Here is an 11,663-nt window from a genome sequence, read left to right on the forward strand (position 1 = left end):
AACATCCACAAATACTCGCGCGCTATCTGAAAAGCCCCCCCGATTTGTGGGTCTTCCGCCAGAGCTTTGCGTCATGATTTGCGGTTGTTTAGAAAGTTGTTCCAATCCCGTCCTTTGGGTGACTTACCGGTTCGCTCGTGGGGTTCCTTTAAAAGGCTTCGACGTGCTGAGCCGGTCCCGGGCGGAGGTGGGAGGTTCTTCGGAGGGAAACATAAATGCATCCATCCCCCTGCGCTCCCCTTCCGAACCCCCGGGGGTTTGTGCTGGGAGTCCCGTTTTCGCGCCGCAGTTCAAATTGGAACAACATTTCGCCCAACCGAACAGCATAAATCAATCGCGTTGGGCTTTGCACGGGGGAGAACTGAGGAGCTAGACGCAATAGACGAGGAGTTGGTCGTTATGAGGCTTGATGCAAATGTATATTGTATCGGTTTTCGGCAGAGCACCCATCGGAGTTTGACTCGGGTTTCCGGTGGTTTCCTCGTTTTTCATGATCGTCGCCAATGGTCTTCGCCGTCATTGTTCGCCTTATTTTCCAAACCAGCAAACGGACCGGAGGGCAAGCAAGATAAATTGTGCCATAGACGCCCGGTCCAAGATAAATGGGCCAACGTAATCCATCTTGCTCAGGGCGCCCTTACCGTTGTCTGGCGGAAATACGGAGCACGTTTCCGATTGGCTTTTCTTCGATCTGCCTTCACGAGAACTCGTAGGACACGCCGTTCGTGATGGATGCAGTTATGCCGGGCGTGTCGTGTATGTTTGTTTGTCTTATTGTGTTTTCTTTTTCGTGCATATTTTCCGAACAACGCCGGCGTGAATGGTGACACGCGCGGAGCATTTCTCGTGAGCACAATTCGTGTGCGGCTTATTTATGTTCGGCCAGAGCGTGCGCGACATACATAGCTCGAAATACCTGGGATTTTAGAAGCGTATGAGATGAACACATCATAGGAGATGTGTTTTGAAAGCCCCCCCTCTTGACGTTGTAGGGAAGTTTGAGGAAATAACTTTGAACGGTTCGTGGGAATTAAGAAGAACAATTTATTGTTCTAGAACATCCCAGAAGTTGCTCCTAAAGATGTTCCGCATTAATCTATAAGAGTTACGGATGATCCCAACGAGTTTGGATATTTAATCCAAGGGTTATCGACATCTCGCTCGACTTACGAGTCTGTGAGCCACGAAAGTCCTTGAGAATGTGTGAAGTTCTCGGTAAAATCCGGTTCGGAGATCCAAAGCAAGGCAATAGGTCAAGCCATCCAAGCCATCCCACTTGCGTATGCAGGCCATGCACTGACGCTTATGGTGAATAATTTGCATGCAGAAAACACCTTGCATCGTCCAACGCGTTCGTTTTCTCCCCTTTCGGAAATACATTGCAGAAGAAAAAATGTAGGACAGAAAAGGAGAGTATGTGGAGTTTTAAAATTTCATATTTTCCCTTTTACGAGCGGACCTTCGTGGGTACGTGGGACTCACCAGAGTAGCCCACGGGGCCAATCGTTCGGGGTCTTAAAATAAAGTTGGACGGTTTGCAAGGTCCAGTTGTGACGCTAATGGACGCGATAGTGAGAGAGAGTTCATTGGCCAGAACTGTTCGACACCTTTTGCTGGACAGGTTGATAAATTGGTGTCCGTTTTTTTCCGTCCGGAAGCGACGACTCTTCCGACAGGTCCTGTCACGAAGTTCGCTACAGGGAACATGTAGCGCCTATAGCCTTGCCTGAAACAGTAGGCGAACCTGCAGAAGTAAAGAGGTTACCCAGAAACACACCTGGGTTGGTTGGGTACTTTAAAGCCAATCAGCATCGTATGTCCTCGAATTATTACTCACGCCATACACAAAACACTGAGTGTGCTGCGCCACTCGAGTAGTAGACAGAAAGCGCGAACTAACTCCACACGCCGTACGGCCGTTCGAAGGTGAGCCTTACTCCATTTAAGGAACGATTCAATTAAACTGGATCCAGCATCGGATCAGGAGGAGGAGGATGTGAGTCCGGAGACCTATCCGAGGGGACATAATATCGCTTGTTCTCGTTTCGCTCGGGGTAACTCTGTAGGTGAAGGACGTACCGGATGGACGGAATCGCGATATGATCATCGATTAAGTGATCGATTTTTGGTCCGACTTTAGCTCCATGATGAAGTTATCAGGTGGCGGAGTGGAGTGGAGCTATAATTGCCGAGCATCGGTGTGTCTTGTTTTGTTCCTTCTTCCAATCACTTCCCTTACACTTTGTGGAGTCCGAAGTCAATCTGTGGTCGGTACCTTTTTCTTGTCGGCAATATCTGCACAACTTTTCTTGCCGCGGGGAAAAAAAGGCTAGCCAAAGCACGCGCCTACCACCTGTCGCTGTTTACGACTAAGCTCAGCCCATTGACGGTCGAATTACAAGCATCAGATTGCTAACGACAAATCGTACCGGGTAATTTGACTTTAGTGTCTCCTCCGGGGCACCGTTGAGACTCTCCACGCCAAAAAGGTCAAGATGAGAAGGAGAAGAAGCAGAAGAAGAAAAAGAAGTATAAGTCCATGTTGCTTGTTATGGTTCCCGGCCTTCACTGGTCGCGTCAGTAGATGCAGATGAGTCTCATCTCTGGATGGTGACGCTATCGACAGCGTTTCTGGATTCCCGGTAGCTGCTATCAGCACCATAATTATGCACCGGACGTTGTCACATCGCGTGCCGGAATAAGCAGACACCGAAGGGCGGGCTTGGTAGATGAGAGGGAAGGCAATCTGCAAGTGTGCGCCGAGTGTGCGTTCTTTTGTTATTGCGCTAAGAATGGGGCTTAATCACGTGCTATATCTCACAAGAACTGCGCTCGTTAGCAGCTAACGTAATGATGTATACCTTTTACTTAGTTTGTTATTTATGCAAGGAGTCTCCATTCGCTTATGAATCACTTCTGAATCAAAGTTGATTTAGTTTGTAGTTTATCACACATGAGTGCCGGCCTCGAATAATTCATCCTGAAGCAGTACAACTGAAAATGGTCCGTTTGGAAGTGTACTTGGAGGGGGAAGTGTTTCTTCTGAAAGCCTCATATCTCCGTCATGTTACCAGCTCGTACATCCTCATATGAAGAATTCACCGGTTGAGAGTTTGCCTTTTGTAAGCTTTTTGTCTTTAGTTCTTAATGGCTGACAAGTGCATACATTTTGTACAGCTTCTATTTGGTTCGGAAATAGCTCGTTACATTTGTGTGATTCAACTTGAGTTGGCGGTTTTTATTTGTGCTTCAAAAGAGACTAAGCGCTGAAAACCATTCCACATCAACACCGTTGCATCTCGTATGCAGAATTGCAAATATGCGTGCTAAAAGCTTATCTAAATGCAGCAAAATCGTGCTGCTGCATCGTGCGCTGCGCTCCTGTGTTTTGTTAAACGGTGTGAAGCAGCTCATTTGTCCTCCCCGCCGAGCCTGAAGACAATCGGGGAATAATTTATCTCCATCCCTCATGCGGCCAGACCATGTTGTTGTCGCTGCATTTCAATGTGACAAAGTGTCTTGCCCTTTTTCGGGGGCTGCTACCATCGTGCCACCGTTTAATCTCGGCGAGCTGAAGCCGTGGCCGTCCGTGGTTATGGGGGTTGCCTTTAAAACAGTTATCAAACCAGATGCACACCCAGGTCGCTACCGGGGGCCGGATGTTGGTTTTCCCCGCCTCGTGCCCGTGAAGCTTTCCCCGAGCCGGCCCGAGGGAAATAACACATAACAAATGAGCTCCGAACGGGTTGGTGATGCCCAGGGCAGATGCGTGCCCGCCGATTTGGATTTCTTGATGAGCTGATTTAATGTGGCCATTGTATGCTAAGCGGGATCGGGTGGCTCGGTGGCCCAGTGCCCGACGAAATTTCGGTTCGTGGTACGACGGATGATGTCAGAATTTTCCCATCGTTCGTTCGTGGAAACGGTAACGCGAGAGAGGAAGGTGAGCGAGACCGTGCTGTCATTCGGGAGATAGAGATAGAGAGATAGATTGGGGCTCCCAGGTTTCTTGTGACAGCTCGCGGGGTTAAAGTGATGCATTAATTTACCGCGCATCATCAGTAGCGATCCGTGGTTTCGGAACGAGACGCTGAAGCTCGCCTGCCATTTGTATCTCGTTGTGGCAAATGGCACCGAAAACAATCACACCTTTCCATCGACTCGATTCGTGTGTTCATTTGGTCTGGCAATGCATTTTTCGTCTTCTGTTTCAATGATTGGCCCGCTTTTCTCGCAACGTCATCATCTTGACACACGCCAGTGTCCTTACCGTGACGTAAGGGTGGTGTGGCTCAACCCCAAAACTGCGTGGTAGTTGTCAATTTCTTTTCGTTATTTTTATGCAACACCTCGCCGCTGCAGGTTCGCTGCACGCGGCCTGCCGAAATCTGGTTCGCGCGATTGGATCAGAAGCTAATTTGACAGGCCGGGCGCGCATAAAGTGAGCTGAGAAATGGGTATCACCTTCCCCCTTCGGGGGGCTCAAGCATGTTTAACTGTTCCCATGAAATGGACCACCAACCGACGCCGGTTTTGATCGGTTTGTGATATCTGCCGATTTGGGACGTTGTGCAGTGTTTCCGCTAGTGGTTATCTAAGGCCGACTTGCTCCAGATATTTAGCTTCACCGCGTCAATCACCCGGGGTGGCAAGTGAGGGTGCATATTGTGCGCGGCATTCCTTTATGTTGTTACATTGCCTCGGGTGGATCGGCTTGATTTTGGGGGTAGATTTGCGTTTTCTCACTTTCGAACGTCATGTAAAACGCGCGCGGTCCCGCTGTTACATAGTAGAGTTTGTGGTTGGCGAGGGTCGTCGCCACTTCAGCCTGACACACGCGACTCCCTTTTTTCTTCCCTGCGGGCAATAAAACCCCACTTATTAAACCTTTCCTTTCGAATGTGTTGGACGCCATGATTGCACACCCATTTGGGTTGATAATGCTGCCACGAGTGCAAACGTGTGATGTTTTTCTGACAAAGATTTCCGCCTTGAATCATTTGGATCTCGCGTTGGTGTGTGTGTTTCATAGGAGAACGGGGAGCAGTTAAAGTAGAGTTCGTATAAAAAAAAAACGAATAGGAGCCGGAACTGAGTCTGAAGTGCATCGGGGAAGGAAACACTGTGTGACGGCTTATCGTGTCCGCTGAGAACCGAGAACAGATTCGACCGCCTAACGAACCTAGTAGACTCTTCAAAGTATTTGTCCCGTGTGGGAACGGCGTGATTTTTCTCCCCATTTAATAAACCTAAGGCGACCCTCACCAGCGAATCATCAGCATTGTAAGTTTATTACCATTTGATAACTAAATTGCCAGATGCCTGAGAACGTGGAGAGGTCGTTCTATTGTTGTGTTCCCGGAGGAAATTGACGCCCGCTTCCTTGCCGGTACGGAAAGTCGTAATAAGCATGCATGTCGCTGGTTTCTAGACGTTTATACGGCACACTTCCGGCGGACTAACTCTCGCCTCTCGGATGGTTTGTTTTTCAAAATGGATTCTGGAAAGAGAATCTCCCAAAAAAATATTAATGCTTTTATCGTTTCTCTTTGTAGTTTCGTAACACGGAGATGGAAATAATTACCCACCCTCGGAATGCCAGCTGCCGTGTAGGAATTATCAAATTGGGATCAAACCATTCTCTTCGGGCCATTTCCAGGGTTCGAAAGTGTTTTTCCATCCTCTTCCCTGCCTTTGACTAATGAGTGGCTCGACAAACTTTATCGATCATGCGACGGTGAACTGTTAATTACCGCTTTGCTTGACCGTTTTTCGAGCGTCTTTCGAGCGCGTGACGCCACTATCCCGCGGAATGGAAGGCTTTCTGGTACACACTGAAATAAAGACATACGACGGAAGGAACGCAAGGGAAAAATCGGGGCCAACGGGAACAACATCAGTATAAACCGTCGGGCGAAGAAGCTGACGAATAAGTTTAAACTCTCATGAACCGCAAAAAGCGACCACCAAAAGGTAGCAATCAGGATGGCAGCTGCCGGACCGACCAGCCTTGTGAAGGTCAAACGCAAAGGTGCCGGCCTCGAAGCCGCCGCCGGCGACCGACTTCTACCGAAGATCGTCTTATTTTCTCGCCGCTTCCCTCCTTTCTTCGAGACGACGGTCGCCTGACGATCGTTAAACCCTCCGAAGAGAATTCAATAAGCGGACGAGCGTTTTTCTCTTGTCTTCGTTACCTTTCCAAAATCCACCAGGGGTGCTCGCTTCTTCAGAGGAAAAGGTGTCATGTTCGGTTGAAAGTGGAGTTTGTTCCTGGTCGCTTTGTTTTTTGTTGTCTGCAGAATCGGTGGATTGCTTTGCTGGGTTATTTCTTGTGCCCTCGGGTGGGATGACGAAGAAGAGGGCCGGGTTTTGGAGTCCAATGATGGAACACGACGGCGATGGCACCTAGGGCTTTTCGTTGTTTTCGAATAGCCAAGCGAGAAGTAATAAGAAAAATTATTCAATGTGAGGCTTAGATTGCGTGTTTTGTAGAGATAAAACCCCATTTGACGTCAAGCAAGTAATTATAAGGGAAGTAAGTAGTTAATGATTTTTAGACAAATCGGTTTCAAACTGTTTGGTAAAATGATTTTAAAACATGGTAAAAATATACAACTTTTTCTCGCTCTCGTTCCAACAATCAAATCGAAATGAATCATCCGTAAATTGTCCGCTCAGATCATTTACCTCTCTGAAGTTCATACCACAAAATTAAGTGACGCCCCCGAATTGCGTCCGACCCAGCATCGACGTCCGTCTGTTGTGTGGCTGAAGATATTTTCCTTGAACTCCCTCCCGGACGGCCATCGCTCGCCAACAATCAATCTGTGCCCATCTTTGGGCTAGTTTTCTTACCCATCGTATCTTATTCGCCTTATTAATGATAGTCACCCACCGCAGAACTGCCCACGTGGTGTTTCGTGGGTTGTCAAAAGAAGAAGTAAAAACGTCTTGCGGATGCCATTGTTTCGCCTTTTTCGGAGCAACGTTTCGGGCTTAGACCTTCTGCGTTTTCTGCGCAATCGATGCGTTCGCGATGCGAGAGGGTCCATTTATTTCTGCGTTTGTTAATTGCGGAGCCGATTAACTCCTACTACAGCTAAGGACAGACACCAAAAAAAGTGTGTTTTTCCAAACGTGGGAACACATACGTGGTAGTTTCGACATTCGGTGAAGGAAAATGGGACGTTTTCTTCTCTTTCGGACACTCGGCCACTTGGGATCGCGAGGTGGTTTATTAATTCCTCCACGCTTCGATCAACGCACGGCAGCATCAAAAGTGTTCGATAGATATCTTACTTTTACTTTTTTTTTGTTGTCTAATGAAATAATTATCCATGTCGTTAGTTTATTACGCAGAAACACCTCTCGTTCGTTATGCGAACGAATATTCGCGGATGGTGTATTGCGAATCAATTTACGAATTTGCAGAAGGTGCTTCCCAAAATAGCGCAATGACTTAATGATGAGATTTTTTTAAATAAAGTTTTCCTTTTTTTCTCGAGACTCGTATCATGAAATTGGTATGTTTACGAATTTTTCTGCTTCACTGTGCTTTGTTGAATTTTAAATATTCACCACCAAACCGCATGGATAATTTTTCATTTTTCCATCCCATCTGACAACATAAGTTAACATTTCCGCCAACAGAATTTTCCGTAATCTTACAAATTGGATCGTAATTTAATTCTAGCGCGCCCGCGCGGAGGGCGTTGCTTCTTCGTGCGGTTTGTAAATTCAACTGTTAACCTTAAATCGATACCATCGTAAACATTCCGTGATTGAGCCATATTCCCATGAAGTTTGTCATCCTCGTCGCGTCCCCGGTCTTTCTTTCGGAGTCCTTTACCCCACTACGCTTAGCGTGTGAAAGTATGCAGATCGTATGTAACTCCCTGCAAACCGCCTCCCCGTCCCCTTTGCATGCCACCGCGGGGAATTACGGTGGAATTTGATCCGATTGCGTGACGTTGGGTAGTTATAATAATTTTCCGATGCCACATAGCTGCCCAAGGGTGAGAACACGGTATATCCTGGCTGAGGACGGAAAGGATGGTGGTCAGATTTTTAAGTTCATCACAGTTTGTACACAAAATAATCCCTTGGTTGGGTGGCAGAAGTTTTCGCGTGCATAAAGAAAACCACACCTCGAAACGTGGTTGGAACGGAGATTGAAGGAAGATCCGGTGTGTGTGCAGTTTTTGCAGCTGGCTATCGTTGGCTTATGTTTTAATTAATTTAGTGAATTATGGTACCGACGTCAGAGGGAGCAACTTTCAGCCACGTTCCGACCGTGCCTTGATGGCGGCGAATGAAATAATGTCATTGTCTGTTGATTACGCTGGTGAAGGCGATGGTTTCGTAGACATTTCGGACAGACGTAACCGATGGGTTCTAGAAGGTAATAGATAGTTAGCCGCTTGCATTTTGCTGCATCGCGTGACCTTCAGTATTCTTATTCGTTGGATGATGTCACTATGATCTTCCTTCAACAGGAAAGGATTTGAAAAGAATAATATGGAGGTTTCTTTTATTGTCATTCGTTGCACTGGGCATTAGCAACGTTGGACTCAATAGTATTGATTTTTGTTCGGATTTTTCTTGATCCAATTACTTCCCAGGAGGACGTCATTCGAAATAGGAATGTGCAAATAGTTGTATGTCTTATGCCTTGTGTATTGAATCAATAATGTTTCAGCGCGTTGTGGTCGATCTAATTTGTCTTCAGGGAAACATCAACGAATTGCTGTTGGATTGCAACCAGTAAGATGTAACAATGATTTGATGGACCAGAGCGCATACTCCCGAGACATCGTTGATGAAACATTCACAACTTTAGTTTGCAGGGAAGGTCAAACCTCCGAGAAACGACATTGCCCATAAAGGGAATTCCGGTCGGTAGGCATAATGCAGGCGCATAAAGAAATCCAATATGCTGCGAGGGTTGCGATAAGCATACGGCACATCCGTACCAGCGTTGCAGCGTGCCATTATGAATCCCCAAGGAATAAGGTTGCAAGGGGGACGTGGATGCTATACACGGGATGACACGCACCCAATCCCGCTGTTTTGTAATAAAAGTAAACCTACAATAAATATCGGGAATGTCTCAGATAACACGACGAGTCTCCCTGCACGTGGCGTGCGCGGAACATGCACACGAACCAGCACGCCGTATCGATTGTAGCCACCTTCGGATGGCTTCGTAAGAAAATCGTACCAATTTGGGTGCAATCGATCGCGTCCGGCCACTTCTTCGACGAGATTTGGTGTGAGTGAAAGTGGTCGGCGTGAACAATGTATAACATGAACCTGTCGAATTGCGATTTTTGTTAGCAAGCGGTCCGAGGGGCTACACGTGTCCAAGATATATTGGAGCATTTGTTGAACAACCTTCCCCTCGGACAAAACATGATAACATTCGGGGGGGTTTTGTGTTCGCTAAACGAATCTCTGTTGACGAGAATGACGGGAAACGATTTAACACAAAGGTAAAACTGCCCTTATCCAGGTCCAAAAAAATGTTAGAACGTAGAAAGCGAGACGATGATAATTCACCTTGAAAATATCAAAATTAATAGATATTAAATCCAAAAGTAAGTCTATATATTTTCGAACTTTAAAAAAATGATGTTAAATAGAATGAAAGTAAGAACTTCTCGAAAGTTTCCGGTGAGCTGTAATTTAAACTGGAAACATGGAAAAATATTGCATTTCATACAATACAACAACAATACTAGAAAATGAAACACGTAAAGCATAAACGTACATTAAACTCAATAACCAAATTTCCTGTGCTTTTACGCGTATATTAAAAATAGTTAATAAAACAGGTAATACCCCAGTGAATGGTGTTTTGCCGGCTGCTAAATTTGGGCAGAATATCACGTTTTCCAATGTTCGCCTTCACCCCTAAACTACCCTCATGCCTTTCGCGTACGGGAAAAAAACACTACGGTCATATGTCCCGAGGGATAGTGCCGCAGACAGCCTAATTTCGCACGAATCGACCATTTCGGCCATTTGCCAGAATGGACACATCAAAACATGTGCAGCGCCAGCAGCGTTCACCCCTAAGCGAAAAGGAGTGGCCTCTTTCTGATTGGAATTATTTCCCCCATTTGCTAAACGTGGGTTGGAAGATCATCCCAAAACTTTGCTCTGTACTTTTGTGTATTACTTCGTGTCTCTGGTGAACCAAAGTGTTGGACACATTGGTAGATCTCCCTTGTCATCCCCGGGTGTGCGGAAAGCCGTTTTGAGTCCGATTCGACACCGATGTATCTGCATCAGTTTAGATAGAGGTGTTGAACTGGAAGAGATTGCTCCGCCGAAAGCAAATTTGATGGACAGGAAATTCATTTTGAATTCCCCCAGCATCTCAAACGTGCGGCGGAAGGTCCGCCTGCTAAAATTCCACTCGCTCTGGGCGATAAGGAAATAAAGGAAAAGGTTTAACTTTTGCTTGCATTAATGTCACATCTCTAGCAGTTTCCGTTCGGTGGATGAATGTGACCGCGGTAACGGCTCCTGCGCCAACTGGCCCAAACGGAAGGCCGCAGGTTATTGCTGAAATCAAACACGAATTGCTTCCGCTCGGATTTTGTGTTTTACGAAACTATAACCTTTCTACTGACGCGTCCGCATATCATTATTCAAATCCACTCCGGTAATGGCAACATTTTGCTCAACTTATTCGAAAATGGGTAGCCACCGGTTGGTTAATATATTTTCACGAAAGTTTTGCATCGTTTTTGTCCAGGAAATCCGTTCCATGTGGTGTTGTATGAATGATGCCGCAAGGCTTACAAAATAAATTAACTTCGCAAAATGTTTCTTCCCAACTCAAAATAACCGGTCGACGCCGTCGGGAAGGGTTTACGGTAAAGCGTAAGATTTAGACCTTCTAAAGTTCAACTCCACGTCCGGCCGGTTTTCGCTTCCCATCGCTTACGACCGTGTTAATCCGTACTAGTGGGTATCGTTTATTTGCCCATTAAAAAACATCGTTGTTGTACTCAGGGTCAACCATGTGTTTTATTTTTTGGTTCTTGTCCCACCAGCCCATTTGCAAACCATTTTTGCAATCTCAAGCGTGATCTTTCGGAGCTATTATTTCATCTTTCCTTATCGCTCCTTTTTGCCTCATTACGTGGTGTAATGTAATGTAGGCGATATTCTTTTCAGGTTTTACGATACTTCCACTGCTGTTTGGACGTAAAAAAACCGAAACACGATCGAGCGTTAAGTTAAGTAACCGGCGAGCATTTATGGAGTGTGATTATAAAAGGCCGATTTAATAATTTCCAATTAAGCTACCACATACATTTCGTTGCCTCTCTTCCACCATTTTCCATTCCCATTAGTTGTTTCTCGTCGGTTTCGGTCGCAATCGATCTGGAGCAGAAGAAAAAGCGAACGCTCGCGCGCCAGTGAAGCTGCAATCTCCCCTTTCTTTTGTTGGTTAAATCATAATTTTCATAATTCCGTGTAATAGGCCACGTTCATTAGGTTTCGCAGCTGCAAATTCGACCGAAGGCTTCGGTTTAAAGATCTTTATGCGCGCCTGTTTTCCACCTCGTCTGCCGAGATGGGCGTAGGATTGAGTGGGTCTCCGAAGCGGGGGACGATTGATGTGAAAATCGTGAGCAAAGAAGCCATTT

Source organism: Anopheles ziemanni, chromosome 2 (genome assembly GCF_943734765.1).
Source record: "Anopheles ziemanni chromosome 2, idAnoZiCoDA_A2_x.2, whole genome shotgun sequence".
NCBI lineage: Eukaryota > Metazoa > Arthropoda > Insecta > Diptera > Culicidae > Anopheles > Anopheles ziemanni.